Here is a 14,347-nt window from a genome sequence, read left to right on the forward strand (position 1 = left end):
TCCGTTCCCTCGGAAGTGGGTGGTCTCGTTGCCCAGCAAGTGCCAACGGCCCAAGAGGAGTTAGAAAGGGGAGACCTGCACCCTTCTGACAGGGAGAGGTCAACGGCCCGGGGCATTTTAAAGGCTAGGTCCTAAGGAGCTCAAACTCACAGAGACCTCAACCCGTTTTAAAGGGGGCTCGCTCCTCCTCAGCTATGGAAGGGACCCATAAAGCATTTTGGTTGGCAAGGAATGGACCGTGATCCTTGTTTACAGGGAGGTCCTTTTACCGGGCAGCTGAAGGGGGATTAAGCCTGTGAGGAGAAGTGTCGAACCCGATCCCTCGGTACAGGGGTGCGGTGTGTGCTGTGTGTGCGGTGTGTGCAGCCGTTGGCCGTGGCTTTTTCTTCCCTTTTCCTGCATTTTCTTTGGTGCTTGTGTCGTCTTGTCCATTTTGTCCTTTGAGTTGCTAGAAAGAGAGAGGTGAAGCGGGTTAGCTGTGGCTCAGTAGAGAGCACGTGTACAAGGTAGATTCAGATGACATTGGCAAGGTACTCGGCCCTGCCGGAAATTACCCTAATTCCTACTTTTCGGCACCGATCTCTTTCAGAGCGCAGGAGAGCTTGCGGCAGAAGGCGGGTCCAGGTGGATGCAGAGGACGCGGGCTTTGACTTGGCTGAGTGCGTGAGTGAGGAGGGCACGGGACAGCTAGTAGGGCAAACCCTGAACCCTCTCAAGAGGCTGGTTTCTAGAACTATCTTCCAAATGGCAGTGTTACCTTGTGAAAGGCAGGGAAAGGCCCACACCCTAGTTAGAGGGAGCTGACTTTGGACCTTGGCGTGAAGAGGGCCGATGCAGAGAGGAGAAAAGGGAAAGCGACCTGAACCCTGATTACAGGGCAGTCACCTTTTCTTTAGTAAAAATACACCTCCTTTACACGGTGGGGGCAGGGGGAGTCCCCAACGTGAAAAGATCTGGAAATGAACAGGTAAGGGAGGGATCCTGCTGCGTGTCCCCTTTCCAATCAATCCTCCGTCCCTCAGCGACACCCTTCCCGACTTACCTCCTACCCCACCAAGAAAATGACAACTTTGTGCCCCCTACCTTTACCAGAAAAGACCCTTCTTACTTGTGACGCGGTCCTGTTAGTAAGGTTAGGTGCACCCACGTGCCGGCTCTGAATACCACCGCATCTACCTACAACATCTCAACATGAACACATTTCAGAAAGGACCGCCACCTCAATCTCTTCCAACGTAGCCCGAGGAATCTCCTCTCTTTATCACCAAAGAGACACAAGGCCAGGAATTCGGACACAACTAACGGAGCTGTCCGAATCCCTACAGCTGACGCTCGTCAGTCCGACAGTGTTCTTTCTTGTGCACAAGAAAACAAAGGGGAAAGTTGTGGTTGGTTGAGCGGTGTAAATTGGGCAGGGCAAAAGGACTTGAGGAAGGATTACACGGAAGTGAGGGTCCGAAAGGAGCCCCCCACCTCTCCTGTTCATTTCCAGACTTTGTGACGTTTGCTTGGTTGGGCCATTTCTTGGCTTTTTTGAGAAAAGGGGCGAATTTTCCACGGCCTCCGCCATCCCCTTACCGCCGCTCCTTCGCCACACCATGTTCCATCTGACCGGGATAGGTCCCAAATAAGATTTCACTTCAAATCTCAAAAAAGCCAAGTAGAAATCATTCTGTGGGAATTTACTGTGACTAAGAGAAACAGAAGTTCAACTCTTCTCAAGTGGTGGAGGGTCGGGGGGAGTCGCTAAGCCACAGGCACAGAAAGGCTCCCCTAGCTTAAGCGTGAGAGGTATAAGACCTTACACCCTGGTTACAGGGCAGGCATTTTGCCGGGCGTGTCAAAGTGACCTGTGGCTTAATTTGCGTGGCAAAGGAGACCGAAACCCTCCTTACAGGGTGGTCCTTAAGCCAGGGGCCTTCCAATGGGCCAGAGCGAAAAGCGCTGTAAAGGAGAGACCTCCGTTCCCTCGGAAGTGGGTGGTCTCGTTGCCCAGCAAGTGCCAACGGCCCAAGAGGAGTTAGAAAGGGGAGACCTGCACCCTTCTGACAGGGAGAGGTCAACGGCCCGGGGCATTTTAAAGGCTAGGTCCTAAGGAGCTCAAACTCACAGAGACCTCAACCCGTTTTAAAGGGGGCTCGCTCCTCCTCAGCTATGGAAGGGACCCATAAAGCATTTTGGTTGGCAAGGAATGGACCGTGATCCTTGTTTACAGGGAGGTCCTTTTACCGGGCAGCTGAAGGGGGATTAAGCCTGTGAGGAGAAGTGTCGAACCCGATCCCTCGGTACAGGGGTGCGGTGTGTGCTGTGTGTGCGGTGTGTGCAGCCGTTGGCCGTGGCTTTTTCTTCCCTTTTCCTGCATTTTCTTTGGTGCTTGTGTCGTCTTGTCCATTTTGTCCTTTGAGTTGCTAGAAAGAGAGAGGTGAAGCGGGTTAGCTGTGGCTCAGTAGAGAGCACGTGTACAAGGTAGATTCAGATGACATTGGCAAGGTACTCGGCCCTGCCGGAAATTACCCTAATTCCTACTTTTCGGCACCGATCTCTTTCAGAGCGCAGGAGAGCTTGCGGCAGAAGGCGGGTCCAGGTGGATGCAGAGGACGCGGGCTTTGACTTGGCTGAGTGCGTGAGTGAGGAGGGCACGGGACAGCTAGTAGGGCAAACCCTGAACCCTCTCAAGAGGCTGGTTTCTAGAACTATCTTCCAAATGGCAGTGTTACCTTGTGAAAGGCAGGGAAAGGCCCACACCCTAGTTAGAGGGAGCTGACTTTGGACCTTGGCGTGAAGAGGGCCGATGCAGAGAGGAGAAAAGGGAAAGCGACCTGAACCCTGATTACAGGGCAGTCACCTTTTCTTTAGTAAAAATACACCTCCTTTACACGGTGGGGGCAGGGGGAGTCCCCAACGTGAAAAGATCTGGAAATGAACAGGTAAGGGAGGGATCCTGCTGCGTGTCCCCTTTCCAATCAATCCTCCGTCCCTCAGCGACACCCTTCCCGACTTACCTCCTACCCCACCAAGAAAATGACAACTTTGTGCCCCCTACCTTTACCAGAAAAGACCCTTCTTACTTGTGACGCGGTCCTGTTAGTAAGGTTAGGTGCACCCACGTGCCGGCTCTGAATACCACCGCATCTACCTACAACATCTCAACATGAACACATTTCAGAAAGGACCGCCACCTCAATCTCTTCCAACGTAGCCCGAGGAATCTCCTCTCTTTATCACCAAAGAGACACAAGGCCAGGAATTCGGACACAACTAACGGAGCTGTCCGAATCCCTACAGCTGACGCTCGTCAGTCCGACAGTGTTCTTTCTTGTGCACAAGAAAACAAAGGGGAAAGTTGTGGTTGGTTGAGCGGTGTAAATTGGGCAGGGCAAAAGGACTTGAGGAAGGATTACACGGAAGTGAGGGTCCGAAAGGAGCCCCCCACCTCTCCTGTTCATTTCCAGACTTTGTGACGTTTGCTTGGTTGGGCCATTTCTTGGCTTTTTTGAGAAAAGGGGCGAATTTTCCACGGCCTCCGCCATCCCCTTACCGCCGCTCCTTCGCCACACCATGTTCCATCTGACCGGGATAGGTCCCAAATAAGATTTCACTTCAAATCTCAAAAAAGCCAAGTAGAAATCATTCTGTGGGAATTTACTGTGACTAAGAGAAACAGAAGTTCAACTCTTCTCAAGTGGTGGAGGGTCGGGGGGAGTCGCTAAGCCACAGGCACAGAAAGGCTCCCCTAGCTTAAGCGTGAGAGGTATAAGACCTTACACCCTGGTTACAGGGCAGGCATTTTGCCGGGCGTGTCAAAGTGACCTGTGGCTTAATTTGCGTGGCAAAGGAGACCGAAACCCTCCTTACAGGGTGGTCCTTAAGCCAGGGGCCTTCCAATGGGCCAGAGCGAAAAGCGCTGTAAAGGAGAGACCTCCGTTCCCTCGGAAGTGGGTGGTCTCGTTGCCCAGCAAGTGCCAACGGCCCAAGAGGAGTTAGAAAGGGGAGACCTGCACCCTTCTGACAGGGAGAGGTCAACGGCCCGGGGCATTTTAAAGGCTAGGTCCTAAGGAGCTCAAACTCACAGAGACCTCAACCCGTTTTAAAGGGGGCTCGCTCCTCCTCAGCTATGGAAGGGACCCATAAAGCATTTTGGTTGGCAAGGAATGGACCGTGATCCTTGTTTACAGGGAGGTCCTTTTACCGGGCAGCTGAAGGGGGATTAAGCCTGTGAGGAGAAGTGTCGAACCCGATCCCTCGGTACAGGGGTGCGGTGTGTGCTGTGTGTGCGGTGTGTGCAGCCGTTGGCCGTGGCTTTTTCTTCCCTTTTCCTGCATTTTCTTTGGTGCTTGTGTCGTCTTGTCCATTTTGTCCTTTGAGTTGCTAGAAAGAGAGAGGTGAAGCGGGTTAGCTGTGGCTCAGTAGAGAGCACGTGTACAAGGTAGATTCAGATGACATTGGCAAGGTACTCGGCCCTGCCGGAAATTACCCTAATTCCTACTTTTCGGCACCGATCTCTTTCAGAGCGCAGGAGAGCTTGCGGCAGAAGGCGGGTCCAGGTGGATGCAGAGGACGCGGGCTTTGACTTGGCTGAGTGCGTGAGTGAGGAGGGCACGGGACAGCTAGTAGGGCAAACCCTGAACCCTCTCAAGAGGCTGGTTTCTAGAACTATCTTCCAAATGGCAGTGTTACCTTGTGAAAGGCAGGGAAAGGCCCACACCCTAGTTAGAGGGAGCTGACTTTGGACCTTGGCGTGAAGAGGGCCGATGCAGAGAGGAGAAAAGGGAAAGCGACCTGAACCCTGATTACAGGGCAGTCACCTTTTCTTTAGTAAAAATACACCTCCTTTACACGATGGGGGCGGGGGGAGTCCCCAACGTGAAAAGATCTGGAAATGAACAGGTAAGGGAGGGATCCTGCTGCGTGTCCCCTTTCCAATCAATCCTCCGTCCCTCAGCGACACCCTTCCCGACTTACCTCCTACCCCACCAAGAAAATGACAACTTTGTGCCCCCTACCTTTACCAGAAAAGACCCTTCTTACTTGTGACGCGGTCCTGTTAGTAAGGTTAGGTGCACCCACGTGCCGGCTCTGAATACCACCGCATCTACCTACAACATCTCAACATGAACACATTTCAGAAAGGACCGCCACCTCAATCTCTTCCAACGTAGCCCGAGGAATCTCCTCTCTTTATCACCAAAGAGACACAAGGCCAGGAATTCGGACACAACTAACGGAGCTGTCCGAATCCCTACAGCTGACGCTCGTCAGTCCGACAGTGTTCTTTCTTGTGCACAAGAAAACAAAGGGGAAAGTTGTGGTTGGTTGAGCGGTGTAAATTGGGCAGGGCAAAAGGACTTGAGGAAGGATTACATGGAAGTGAGGGTCCGAAAGGAGCCCCCCACCTCCCCTGTTCATTTCCAGACTTTGTGACGTTTGCTTGGTTGGGCCATTTCTTGGCTTTTTTGAGAAAAGGGGCGAATTTTCCACGGCCTCCGCCATCCCCTTACAGCCGCCCCTTCGCCACACCATGTTCCATCTGACCGGGATAGGTCCCAAGTAAGATTTCACTTCAAATCTCTAAAAAGCCAAGTAGAAATCATTCTGTGGGAATTTACTGTGACTAAGAGAAACAGAAGTTCAACCCTTCTCAAGTGGTGGAGGGTCCGGGGGAGTCGCTAAGCCACAGGCACAGAAAGGCTCCCCTAGCTTAAGCGTGAGAGGTATAAGACCTTACACCCTGGTTACAGGGCAGTCATTTTGCCGGGCGTGTCAAAGTGACCTGTGGCTTAATTTGCATGGCAAAGGAGACCGAAACCCTCCTTACAGGGTGGTCCTTAAGCCAGGGGCCTTCCAATGGGCCAGAGCGAAAAGCGCTGTAAAGGAGAGACCTACGTTCCCTCGGAAGTGGGTGGTCTCGTTGCCCAGCGAGTGCCAACGGCCCAAGAGGAGTTAGAAAGGGGAGACCTGCACCCTTCTGACAGGGAGAGGTCAACGGCCCGGGGCATTTTAAAGGCTAGGTCCTAAGGAGCTCAAACCCACAGAGACCTCAACCCTTTTTAAAGGGGGTTCGCTCCGCCTCAGCTATGGAAGGGACCCATAAAGCATTTTGGTTGGCAAGGAATGGACCGTGATCCTTGTTTACAGGGAGGTCCTTTTACCGGGCACCTGAAGGGGGATTAAGCCTGTGAGGAGAAGTGTCGAACCCGATCCCTCGGTACAGGGGTGCGGTGTGTGCTGTGTGTGCGGTGTGTGCAGCCGTTGGCCGTGGCTTTTTCTTCCCTTTTCCTGCAGTTTCTTTGGTGCTTGTGTCGTCTTGTCCATTTTGTCCTTTGAGTTGCTAGAAAGAGAGAGGTGAAGCGGGTTAGCTGTGGCTCAGTAGAGAGCACGTGTACAAGGTAGATTCAGATGACATTGGCAAGGTACTCGGCCCTGCCGGAAATTACCCTAATTCCTACTTTTCGGCACCGATCTCTTTCAGAGCGCAGGAGAGCTTGCGGCAGAAGGCGGGTCCAGGTGGATGCAGAGGACGCGGGCTTTGACTTGGCTGAGTGCGTGAGTGAGGAGGGCACGGGACAGCTAGTAGGGCAAACCCTGAACCCTCTCAAGAGGCTGGTTTCTAGAACTATCTTCCAAATGGCAGTGTTACCTTGTGAAAGGCAGGGAAAGGCCCACACCCTAGTTAGAGGGAGCTGACTTTGGACCTTGGCGTGAAGAGGGCCGATGCAGAGAGGAGAAAAGGGAAAGCGACCTGAACCCTGATTACAGGGCAGTCACCTTTTCTTTAGTAAAAATACACCTCCTTTACACGGTGGGGGCAGGGGGAGTCCCCAACGTGAAAAGATCTGGAAATGAACAGGTAAGGGAGGGATCCTGCTGCGTGTCCCCTTTCCAATCAATCCTCCGTCCCTCAGCGACACCCTTCCCGACTTACCTCCTACCCCACCAAGAAAATGACAACTTTGTGCCCCCTACCTTTACCAGAAAAGACCCTTCTTACTTGTGACGCGGTCCTGTTAGTAAGGTTAGGTGCACCCACGTGCCGGCTCTGAATACCACCGCATCTACCTACAACATCTCAACATGAACACATTTCAGAAAGGACCGCCACCTCAATCTCTTCCAACGTAGCCCGAGGAATCTCCTCTCTTTATCACCAAAGAGACACAAGGCCAGGAATTCGGACACAACTAACGGAGCTGTCCGAATCCCTACAGCTGACGCTCGTCAGTCCGACAGTGTTCTTTCTTGTGCACAAGAAAACAAAGGGGAAAGTTGTGGTTGGTTGAGCGGTGTAAATTGGGCAGGGCAAAAGGACTTGAGGAAGGATTACACGGAAGTGAGGGTCCGAAAGGAGCCCCCCACCTCTCCTGTTCATTTCCAGACTTTGTGACGTTTGCTTGGTTGGGCCATTTCTTGGCTTTTTTGAGAAAAGGGGCGAATTTTCCACGGCCTCCGCCATCCCCTTACCGCCGCTCCTTCGCCACACCATGTTCCATCTGACCGGGATAGGTCCCAAATAAGATTTCACTTCAAATCTCAAAAAAGCCAAGTAGAAATCATTCTGTGGGAATTTACTGTGACTAAGAGAAACAGAAGTTCAACTCTTCTCAAGTGGTGGAGGGTCGGGGGGAGTCGCTAAGCCACAGGCACAGAAAGGCTCCCCTAGCTTAAGCGTGAGAGGTATAAGACCTTACACCCTGGTTACAGGGCAGGCATTTTGCCGGGCGTGTCAAAGTGACCTGTGGCTTAATTTGCGTGGCAAAGGAGACCGAAACCCTCCTTACAGGGTGGTCCTTAAGCCAGGGGCCTTCCAATGGGCCAGAGCGAAAAGCGCTGTAAAGGAGAGACCTCCGTTCCCTCGGAAGTGGGTGGTCTCGTTGCCCAGCAAGTGCCAACGGCCCAAGAGGAGTTAGAAAGGGGAGACCTGCACCCTTCTGACAGGGAGAGGTCAACGGCCCGGGGCATTTTAAAGGCTAGGTCCTAAGGAGCTCAAACTCACAGAGACCTCAACCCGTTTTAAAGGGGGCTCGCTCCTCCTCAGCTATGGAAGGGACCCATAAAGCATTTTGGTTGGCAAGGAATGGACCGTGATCCTTGTTTACAGGGAGGTCCTTTTACCGGGCAGCTGAAGGGGGATTAAGCCTGTGAGGAGAAGTGTCGAACCCGATCCCTCGGTACAGGGGTGCGGTGTGTGCTGTGTGTGCGGTGTGTGCAGCCGTTGGCCGTGGCTTTTTCTTCCCTTTTCCTGCATTTTCTTTGGTGCTTGTGTCGTCTTGTCCATTTTGTCCTTTGAGTTGCTAGAAAGAGAGAGGTGAAGCGGGTTAGCTGTGGCTCAGTAGAGAGCACGTGTACAAGGTAGATTCAGATGACATTGGCAAGGTACTCGGCCCTGCCGGAAATTACCCTAATTCCTACTTTTCGGCACCGATCTCTTTCAGAGCGCAGGAGAGCTTGCGGCAGAAGGCGGGTCCAGGTGGATGCAGAGGACGCGGGCTTTGACTTGGCTGAGTGCATGAGTGAGGAGGGCACGGGACAGCTAGTAGGGCAAACCCTGAACCCTCTCAAGAGGCTGGTTTCTAGAACTATCTTCCAAATGGCAGTGTTACCTTGTGAAAGGCAGGGAAAGACCCAGACCCTAGTTAGAGGGAGCTGACTTTGGACCTTGGCGTGAAGAGGGCCGATGCAGAGAGGAGAAAAGGGAAAGCGACCTGAACCCTGATTACAGGGCAGTCACCTTTTCTTTAGTAAAAATACACCTCCTTTACACGGTGGGGGCGGGGGGAGTCCCCAATGTGAAAAGATCTGGAAATGAACAGGTAAGGGAGGGATCCTGCTGCGTGTCCCCTTTCCAATCAATCCTCCGTCCCTCAGCGACACCCTTCCCGACTTACCTCCTACCCCACCAAGAAAATGACAACTTTGTGCCCCCTACCTTTACCAGAAAAGACCCCTTTTACTTGTGACGCGGTCCTGTTAGTAGGGTTAGGTGCACCCACGTGCCGGCTCTGAATACCACCGCATCTACCTACAACATCTCAACATGAACACATTTCAGAAAGGACCGCCACCTCAATCTCTTCCAACGTAGCCCGAGGAATCTCCTCTCTTTATCACCAAAGAGACACAAGGCCAGGAATTCGGACACAACAAACGGAGCTGTCCGAATCCCTACAGCTAACGCTCGTCAGTCCGACAGTGTTCTTTCTTGTGCACAAGAAAACAAAGGGGAAAGTTGTGGTTGGTTGAGCGGTGTAAATTGGGCAGGGCAAAAGGACTTGAGGAAGGATTACACGGAAGTGAGGGTCCGAAAGGAGCCCCCCACCTCCCCTGTTCATTTCCAGACTTTGTGACGTTTGCTTGGTTGGGCCATTTCTTGGCTTTTTTGAGAAAAGGGGCAAATTTTCCACGGCCTCCGCCATCCCCTTACAGCCGCGCCTTCGCCACACCATGTTCCATCTGACCGGGATAGGTCCCAAATAAGATTTCACTTCAAATCTCAAAAAAGCCAAGTAGAAATCATTCTGTGGGAATTTACTGTGACTAAGAGAAACAGAAGTTCAACTCTTCTCAAGTGGTGGAGGGTCGGGGGGAGTCGCTAAGCCACAGGCACAGAAAGGCTCCCCTAGCTTAAGCGTGAGAGGTATAAGACCTTACACCCTGGTTACAGGGCAGTCATTTTACCAGGCGTGTCAAAGTGACCTGTGGCTTAATTTGCATGGCAAAGGAGACCGAAACCCTCCTTACAGGGTGGTCCTTAAGCCAGGGGCCTTCCAATGGGCCAGAGCGAAAAGCGCTGTAAAGGAGAGACCTCCGTTCCCTCGGAAGTGGGTGGTCTCGTTGTCCAGCGAGTGCCAACGGCCCAAGAGGAGTTAGAAAGGGGAGACCTGCACCCTTCTGACAGGGAGAGGTCAACGGCCCGGGGCATTTTAAAGGCTAGGTCCTAAGGAGCTCAAACTCACAGAGACCTCAACCCGTTTTAAAGGGGGCTCGCTCCTCCTCAGCTATGGAAGGGACCCATAAAGCATTTTGGTTGGCAAGGAATGGACCTTGATCCTTGTTTACAGGGAGGTCCTTTTACCGGGCAGCTGAAGGGGGATTAAGCCTGTGAGGAGAAGTGTCGAACCCGATCCCTCGGTACAGGGGTGCGGTGTGTGCAGCCGTTGGCCGTGGCTTTTTCTTCCCTTTTCCTGCAGTTTCTTTGGTGCTTGTGTCGTCTTGTCCATTTTGTCCTTTGAGTTGCTAGAAAGAGAGAGGTGAAGCGGGTTAGGTGTGGCTCAGTAGAGAGCACCTGTACAAGGTAGATTCAGATGACATTGGCAAGGTACTCGGCCCTGCCGGAAATTACCCTAATGCCTACTTTTCGGCACCGATCTCTTTCAGAGCGCAGGAGAGCTTGAGGCAGAAGGCGGGTCCAGGTGGATGCAGAGGACAAGGGCTTTGACTTGGCTGAGTGCGTGAGTGAGGAGGGCACGGGACAGCTAGTAGGGCAAACCCTGAACCCTCTCAAGAGGCTGGTTTCTAGAACTATCTTCCAAATGGCAGTGTTACCTTGTGAAAGGCAGGGAAAGACCCAGACCCTAGTTAGAGGGAGCTGACTTTGGACCTTGGCGTGAAGAGGGCCGATGCAGAGAGGAGAAAAGGGAAAGCGACCTGAACCCTGATTACAGAGCAGTCACCCCCGCCTGCCCTGTTCATTTCCAGACTTCGCGACGTTTGCTTGGTTGGGCCATTTCTTGGCTTTTTTGAGAAAAGGGGCGAATTTTCCACGGCCTCCGCCATCGCCTTACAGCCGCCCCTTCGCCACACCATGTTCCATCTGACCGGGATAGGTCCCAAGTAAGATTTCACTTCAAATCTCAAAAAAGCCAAGTAGAAATCATTCTGGGGGAATTTACTGTGACTAATAGAAACAAAACCTCAATCCTTCTGATGGGGTAGGGGGATGGGGAATCTCTCAGCCACAGGTTCTAAAAGATTCCCCTTGTTTAGGTGTGGCTCTTTACACATCAGGATTACAAAGTAATCTCCCCGTATGGAAATTACCCTAATTCCTAATTTTCAGCACGTGTGTGTTTCAGAAGTTAGGAGAGCTTTCACGATAACTCAGCACCTTCTTCCTAGTCGGCACAAACTGCTTGAGGTTTCCTGCTTAGCGTCTTTTTCTTGGTAAGCTCAAGCCTGCACACACCTTTGCCCCCTAGGAGTATTTGTCTAGTGAGTGCAAGCTGCTTTAGGAGTTTCCTACCGAGTACTTTTTGTAATATCAGTAGTACAGTCTGTTCTCCTTTCCTTTCCATGTCTCTTCTCCAGTAAGGGTATCATCTACAGGGTTACCTCCTGCCCAGTCCTTGAGGTTGGCTTCGGTGGTTTTTGACCCATCGCCTTCTGCCCAATCAACAGGAGCTGCCTCAGTGATTTTTCTGCCCAGCACCTCCTGCCCAATCAGCAAAACACACCTCTGGGCTTCCCTCCCAACACTGCCTACCCAGTCAGCGCCAACCCCCTCATTGACTTTTCCCACCCAACACCTCCTGCCCTGTCAGCAAAACCCACCTCTGGGCTTTCTCTCCCAACACCTCCTACCCACTCAACACGAGCCACCTCAGTGATTTTCCCACTCCTGCCCAGTCAGTGCCAGCCCCTGAAAGATTTTCCCATCCAGCGCTTTCCCTCCCAACTCCTCCTACCCAGTCAGCGCCAACCCCCTCAGTGACTTTTCCCGCCCTGCGCCTCCTACCCTGTCAGCACGAGCTGCCTCAGTGATTTTCCTGCCCAGCACCTCCTGCCCAATCAGCAAAACCCACCTCAGGGCTTTCCCGCCCAGCCCTTCCTCCCTAGTCAGCACCAGCCCCCTCAGTGATTTTCTAGCCCAACACCTCCCACCCAGTCAGCGAAACCCACCTCTGGGCTTTCCCTCCCAACACCTCCTACCCAGTCAGCGCCAATCCCCTCAGTGACTTTTCCCGCCCTGTGCCTCATACCCTGTCAGCGCGAGCTGCCTCAGTGATTTTCCTGCCCAGCACCTCCTGCCCAATCAGCAAAACCCACCTCAGGGCTTTCCCGCCCAGCGCTTCCTACCTAGTCAGCACCAGCCCCCTCAGTGATTTTCTAGCCCAACACCTCCCACCCAGTCAGCGAAACCCACCTCTGGGCTTTCCCTCCCAACACCTCCTACCCAGTCAGCGCCAATCCCCTCAGTGACTTTTCCCGCCCTGTGCCTCGTACCCTGTCAGCGCGAGCTGCCTCAGTGATTTTCCTGCCCAGCACCTCCTGCCCAATCAGCAAAACCCACCTCAGGGCTTTCCCGCCCAGCGCTTCCTACCTAGTCAGCACCAGCCCCCTCAGTGATTTTCTAGCCCAACACCTCCCACCCAGTCAGCGAAACCCACCTCTGGGCTTTCCCTCCCAACACCTCCTACCCAGTCAGCGCCAATCCCCTCAGTGACTTTTCCCGCCCTGTGCCTCGTACCCTGTCAGCGCGAGCTGCCTCAGTGATTTTCCTGCCCAGCACCTCCTGCCCAATCAGCAAAACCCACCTCAGGGCTTTCCCGCCCAGCGCTTCCTACCTAGTCAGCACGAGCCCCCTCAGTGATTTTCCAGCCCAACACCTCCCACCCAGTCAGCGAAACCCACCTCTGGGCTTTCCCTCCCAACACCTCCTACCCAGTCAGCGCCAATCCCCTCAGTGACTTTTCCCGCCCTGTGCCTCATACCCTGTCAGCGCGAGCTGCCTCAGTGATTTTCCTGCCCAGCACCTCCTGCCCAATCAGCAAAACCCACCTCAGGGCTTTCCCGCCCAGCCCTTCCTCCCTAGTCAGCACCAGCCCCGTCAGTGATTTTCTAGCCCAACACTTCCCACCCAGTCAGCGAAACCCACCTCTGGGCTTTCCCTCCTACCCTGTCAGCGCCAATCCCCTCAGTGACTTTTCCCGCCCTGCGCCTCCTACCCTGTCAGCACGAGCTGCCTCAGTGATTTCCCCGCCCACCACCTCCTGCCCAATCAGCAAAACCCACCTCTGGGATTTCCCTCCCAACACATCCTGCCCAGTCAGCACCAGCCCCCTTAGTGATTTTTCCGCCCAACACCTCTTTTATCTGTTTACAATGCAAATATTTGTAATCAAAGGTAATATAAAGTGAGTACTGTACACTTTGCATTCTGTGTTGTAACTGAAATCAATATATTTGGAAATGTAGCTCAGCTCTGAATGTTAGGGCCTAGATGACTGAGGGGCAGGAAGCCAGGCAGTGCAGTTTCCTACATTAGTGTACATTAAAGTGCTGTTGTAGGAGACATTTCTAGTCTAAAAACATGGGCAGGAGCGGATTTTGGCTAAGGAATGTCAGCGGAGAAAGGCTGTACCTGGAGGATTGAGCCGGGGGGGGGGGTGCGGGGGTGAATCCACCGGGTCTGATCCTGCTGCCATTGAAAGCAATTGGAGCTTTGCTGCTGAGTCCAGCTGGAGCAGGAATGGGCCCAAAGTTCAGGGCTGCCCGGCGGGGGGGAGGGGGGGGGCAAGTGGGGCAATTTGCCCCAGGTCCCGCAGGGGCCCCCATGAGAGTTTTTCGGGGCCCCTGGAGCGGGGTCCTTCACTCGCTCCGGGGGCCCTGGAAAAGTCTCGCGGGGCCCGGGCCCCCGAAGCTTCTTCCACTCCGGGACCCGCCGCCGAAGTGCCCTGAAGACTCGCGGCGGGGGGGTCCTTCCGCCCCGGGACCTGACGCCGAAGTGCTGGGTCTTCGGCGGCAGGGACCCTCCGCCGCCGAATACCCCAGGCCCCCTGAATCCTCTGAGCAGCCCTGCCAAAGTTAGCTGCTTTGCCCGGGCCTGGCTCTTGTGTATGCATATGATCCTCACTGCCATGCTGAGAGCCATGGAATGCAGGAGGGGATGGCTGTGGGGACTGGACCACCTGGTGTGAACTCTCCAGGACTCTTTGGTAAATGACAGCATGGGCCCAGCCCTTCACTTTATGACGGCCTCTAAGCTCCCTGTTGTAGCTATTTCCAGTGAGCCTGCTATTGGCTTCAGATAGCTGGAGAAGCTGAGCTCCATAAACCGTACAGTATTCTGTGTGGGGCTTCCAGGTAAGTCCTTAGAGTAGCAGGACCTGCCAGAGATGTTTTTTTCTGCAAGAGGATGGGGTTTTCCTTGGAAGTCCTTAGCGAACTATCCCTTCCCCCAGCCTTCCCTGTTCTACAATCTGCTACTTAGCCGGTCAGCTGTCACCCTGACCCCCAGATGTGGCTGCATTTCAGCGCTGCTCTTTGCGTACGGTTGGAACACATTTGGGGATAAAAGGTGCTATAAAAATACAGAAGGAGTTGCAACTCTGGGCCCAGTGGGTGACCTTGGCAG

At 53.5% G+C, this 14,347-nt stretch overlaps 1 long non-coding RNA gene across 1 annotated transcript; it reads left to right on the plus strand.

The window, feature by feature from the left end:
- The first annotated feature begins 3,142 nt into the window (after positions 1-3,142).
- LOC135979332 (uncharacterized) lies at positions 3,143-9,680 on the plus strand. Its single transcript, XR_010596663.1, has 3 exons — positions 3,143-4,583; positions 6,470-6,543; positions 8,430-9,680. It is a non-coding gene; the product is annotated as an uncharacterized LOC135979332 (long non-coding RNA).
- Positions 9,681-14,347: the final 4,667 nt, after the last annotated feature.

The sequence above is a fragment of the Chrysemys picta genome, unplaced genomic scaffold (assembly GCF_011386835.1).
Source record: "Chrysemys picta bellii isolate R12L10 unplaced genomic scaffold, ASM1138683v2 scaf770, whole genome shotgun sequence".
In the NCBI taxonomy this organism is placed as follows: domain Eukaryota; kingdom Metazoa; phylum Chordata; order Testudines; family Emydidae; genus Chrysemys; species Chrysemys picta.